Here is a 5063-nt window from a genome sequence, read left to right on the forward strand (position 1 = left end):
CATCTTTTGTTAATATGATACATTTGTTACAATTAATAAACCAATACGGATAAAGTTTTACTAGTTAAAGCCTATACTTTATTAAGATTTTCTGTTTTTGTTTTCTGATGTCTTTTTTCTGTTCCAGGATTCTGTACCGGATACCATATTTAGTCATTGTGTCTCCCTAGGCTCTCCTTGGCTGTGACAGTTTCTTGAACTTCCTTAGTTTTTGATGACCTTGACAGTTTTGAGAATAGTGGTCTGTTATTCTGTAGAATGCCTGTCAACTGGAATTTACCTGATGTCTTTTCTCATGATTAGACTCAGATTGTAGGCTTTAGGGAGGAAGAACAGAAAGGCAAAGTGTCATTTTTCCCAAGTCATATCCAGGGCATGTAGCATTGACTTGATTTACCATTCATTGTTGGTGTTGACCTCAATCACCTGGCTCAGAGAGTGTTTGTCAGATGTCACTATACAGTTATTTTTTCCCTCTCTTTCCATATTGTCCTCTCTGGAAGGAAGTTACTATGTGGAGCCCACTCTTAAGGAGTAGAAAGTTATGCCCTACAGCCTTGAGAGTTGGAATATCCACACAGTTGATATGAGATTCTTCTGCTTTGGAGATTTGTCTGTTCTTTCTATTTATTTATTCTATCAGTTATTAATATCACTATGAGCTCATGGATAGTGATTTTACTTTTTGGATTACAATCCAATACTACTCTATTTTGTTGCTGAAATTGCTCCAGTTTTAGTCAATGGAAACTCTTCCCATTGGTTCCTGTGTCCCTTTGACAAACCCCCATCATTGTGAAGTTGTTCTTCTTCTTTTCCGGGGGAGCACTTCCTTCGTTTCTAGCGCTATAATAAGTCTCATATTATTTATTTTCTTCTTCAGTCCTAGAATCAGCCATTTCTCTGAGGATCACTGGATCCTTACATTCGAGTACAGCTTAAGAAACCAAGATCTATGTGCTAGATATGCTCAGTTTGACTGCTTTTCATCCATCCACTCTTTTCCTAAACACACTTTTTCCCAGTGCCAACTTTGGACAAGACTCTGGATCAGATAAGACAAGTTAAATACAAATAATTCTGTTAATCTGTGGTCCAAAAGAAGTGCTGCTTATGGGGTATGAATACAGCTCCATGATAATTGGAAGGTGGAGACACTTCCAACTGGACGTAGGTATCACAAAGTCTTTGTTCTTGATTCTAGACTTTATCTCCTGTCTTTGAGGTCCATATTTTAGTAGCTCTGCTCATATCTACCCTTCTATATGAGAGTCTGTAATATTAGCTTGACTGAGTTTGAATTCTGCCTCTGCCATTTAGTAGCTGCATGACCTGAAGCAAGTGTCTCAACTGCACTGAACTTCAACCTCAGTATCTTCATCTGTAAGTTGGGGATGGTGCTGTTAACAAGAAGAGGCCTTTGGGAAGACTAAGGAGAAGACATGTGGCACAGTCAGGTCCAGCAGATGCTGGCAAACAACATAGTAATGACAGCTAGTGTCCTTCTTAGGGCAACATTGCCTTGGGGTAGCAGCTGGTTCCTAGGACAAAGGTGCAAAAGAGGCTGTATTTAATGTAACTTGTAAAGGTAGAACCAAAGAAGTAGCTCTGGAATGGCCTGACTCTTGGGGTAGTAAGTCTGTCCTGCAGATGACATTGCTTTTGAGAAGTAAATCATAAACAATCAGGTTCTTGGGGTCACCTGGTATTTGGTAGCTCAGCACAAGCTCTACATGAGGAGGCATCTGCTGCTGCAAAAAAAAACATGAGTCATGCTCATCAAAATGCATTAGCACAGCCTCCGACAACAACATCTGCCTGATGTTCCAGAAGGAATCTTCATGCTAGGCTTCCCCGCTATAGAGCTGCTCCCTTAGACAGCGACAATGTACTTAACAAATGGCTTTCTGTTCTGTTCTCCTGCAGGATTTAAACTAAGCCCCTTCAGAGAGGCTTGAGATCTTTTAAGAGCAGACAAAACATAGCTCCTATGAACTTTGCCTTGGGTTGGGTGTGTCTCAGAAGTCCTAAAACGGAGCCTAATAAGTATGGAAGTTGTAGTTGTCCTGTCTGGTGTTTTTTGATGCCCAAGGCAGGTGTGGCAATCCCATTTGATATTTTTCTTCCACCCGAGAAGCAGCGATTCTCCAGGTGTGGTCCCTGGACCAACAGCAGCAGCAGCATCCAGAAACTTGTTAGAAACACAAATTCTTGGGTCCCATCCCAGAAGTACTGAATCAGAAACTCTGGAGGTGAGCCCTGCCTCCCTCCTTTGCCCGTTACAATCTATGTTTTAACAAGCTCTCCAAGTGATTCAGATGCCAACTAGAGTTTAAGAACTATTGATCAAAAAGATGCGGAACTTTTCAAAACTTTCCACTTTAAAGCTACAGGTATTCTCAACTCTAAGCAACTTAAGAGACTGTCTCTGTGTATGGCATTAATTAGGTGCAGATTAAATATTTATTGGGTGAACAAGTTAAAAACTACTGACATTGACGGCACCAAGTGCTGACCAGAATGTGGAGCGATAGAAACTCTCATTCTTTGCTGATTGCACTGCAAAATGGTACAGCAGTTTTGGAAGTCAGTTTGACAGTTTCTTATAAAACAACTATACCCTTACCATATAACCCAGAAATTACCCTCCTTGGTGTTTCCCCAGAGAAGCCGAAAACTTATGTCCACACAATAACCTGCACACGGGTGTTTATAGCAGCTTTATTCCTAATTGCCAAGAGGAAAAGCAAGCAAGATATCCTTCAGTAGTTGAATGGATAAGTAAACTGTGGGGCATACAGACAGTAGAACATAGCCAGCGGTAAGAAGAAATTAGCTCTCAAGCCATGAAAAGACATGGAAAAAACTTAAATGCGTATTGCTAAGTCAAGAAAGTCAATCCGAGGTTACATGCTGTATGACTCCAACTGTATGACATTCTGGAAAAAGCAAAACTAGGAAGACAGTAAAATGGTGGTCAAGGGTTTGGGGGAGGGAGGAGTCTGATGGAGCACAGATTTTTAGGGCAGTTGAACTACTCTGTATGATACTATAATGGTGGATATATGTCATTATACATTTGTCCAAGCCTATGCTCCTTCAGCAGCACATATACATTTGTCCAAACCCATAGAATGTACTACACAAAGAATGTGTAAATGATGGACTCCAGTTAATAATAACGTATAAATAGGGGCACCCGGGTGGCTTAGTCGGGTAAGCGTCCGACCTTCGCTTAGGTCATGATCTCGCGGTTGGTGGGTTCGAGCCCCGCGTCAGGCTCTGTGCTGACTGCCAGCCCAGAGCCTGGAGCCTGTTTCAGTCTGTGACTCCCTCTCTCTCTGACCCTCCCCTGCTCACGCTGTCTCTCTCTCCTAGAAATAAATAAAACATTAAAAAAAAATTAAAAAAAATAATGTATAAATATTGGCTCATCAATCAGAACAAATGTACCACCCGAATGCAAGATGCTACCACTCAGCCTTATTAACCCAGACATTGGGGTCAGCCCACCGGGTACAAATGTAAACTGATTTAAAAGCATCTTGTTTCCTTGGAAGCATAAACTCCTTTTTTCCTTCTTGAAAGAAGAGGGGTCTTCTTCCAAAGAAGAAAGAAGAAAAAGAGGGGTCTTTCTAGCTCCTACATATAGTGGTGCAAAGAGTTCTGGATGGAATTGTTACTGTCCCCTTTGTGAAATTCCAGATCCTTGAGGACTGGCTGGGGAAATTGGTGGATACATTTTGATAGTTGGATTGTTTTGGCAGATGAAAGCCTTGGATGCTTCTCCTTGTGGAATGAATCAGTTGTTCTGAAGAAGTTTGGTGTTTCCCTTAAGACGATAAGGAGAAATTTCTCTGTGACATAACCACACTTCACATGCATAGAAACATTCCAGTAATATTACCCATGCAGCTCTTCTAATCTTTTTTTTTCCTGCTTAACAAATATTTATTTATTTATTTAAAAAATTTTACATGTATTTATTTTTGAAAGAGAGCGAGACAGAGCACGAGTCGGGGAGGGGCAGAGAGGGAGACGCAGAAGCCGAAGCAGGCTTCAGGCTCTGAGCTGTCAGCACAGAACCCGATGCAGGGCTTGAACCCACAAACCGCGAGATCATGACCTGAGCCAAAGTCAGATGCTCAACCAACTGAGCCACCCAGGTGCCCCAACAAATATTTATTGAATGTCAGAAGTGTGAGTGCCTAGATCTGATCCCCAACTCCTATGATAATTGAGATATTTGTTCTTTGATTCCTTAGGTTTTCTAATGATGAGAAGGTTCCATGAGATTCTAACTGTACCTGCTATGTTACAAAGATCTATTCAGAGTAGGACGGGCACGCAGGGGGAGCTGACAAAGGAACATGGGCACAGGCAGTGGTGCCTCCCAGAGGTGCATGTATTGATGGCACAAAGAAGATGGCCTTTATACTAGTGTACAGCAACGCTCATTCCCATCTCACTGAGCTGGCCTGACATTTACAGCCAGGCTGACTCTCCATCTGACATGCACTCCAGGTAAAGCTGGTTAATGGTGACCATGAGCAGGTGCATGACTTAAAGCTTTCAAAGCTTTGCTTCTTTAGAAAGGAAGGGCCAACATGGTGGAGAAGTAGGGGGATCTGTTCTTCCCGAGTCTCTCAATTAAAGCTTTACGTCTTTTATCAGCAGTCTTGATTTTAAAAGCAATAAAGCCCATCAATCCCATTCCTCCCCAAATCTCCTCATAAACTTGGATATAATAGGGCTTCATGGGAATCCAAACATTTTAAGTAAGACTTTGAAACATCTCAGCAGAAGACCACGGGCTCAGGCCACCTGAACATACATGGCCAATGACTCGGAAAGCTGGCTCTTCTAATCTTAAAGAATGCGTATTGCCTTAGCAATATTGGCCAAGAGGTCTGCTAGAGAAACAGTGGAAAGTGTGGAGTCTTTTTTTTTTTTAGGATTGAAATGGATCTAGCCAAAATTCTATATTTTTAGCCTGAGGTGACCCTACGGCACCCTACACTCTACGGCAGTTCTGGCTAATGAGAGGAAAGTAGATGTGGTGA

The 5063-nt window shown here is 41.9% G+C and overlaps 1 pseudogene; it reads right to left on the minus strand.

Annotated features, from left to right (window-relative positions):
• Positions 1-4524: 4524 nt before the first annotated feature.
• LOC120229988 lies at positions 4525-4795 on the minus strand (annotated as a pseudogene).
• Between the last annotated feature and the right edge of the window lie 268 nt (positions 4796-5063).

The sequence above is a fragment of the Hyaena hyaena genome, unplaced genomic scaffold (genome assembly GCF_003009895.1).
Source record: "Hyaena hyaena isolate Hyena2069 unplaced genomic scaffold, ASM300989v1 scaffold_2, whole genome shotgun sequence".
Taxonomy (NCBI): Eukaryota; Metazoa; Chordata; class Mammalia; order Carnivora; family Hyaenidae; genus Hyaena; species Hyaena hyaena.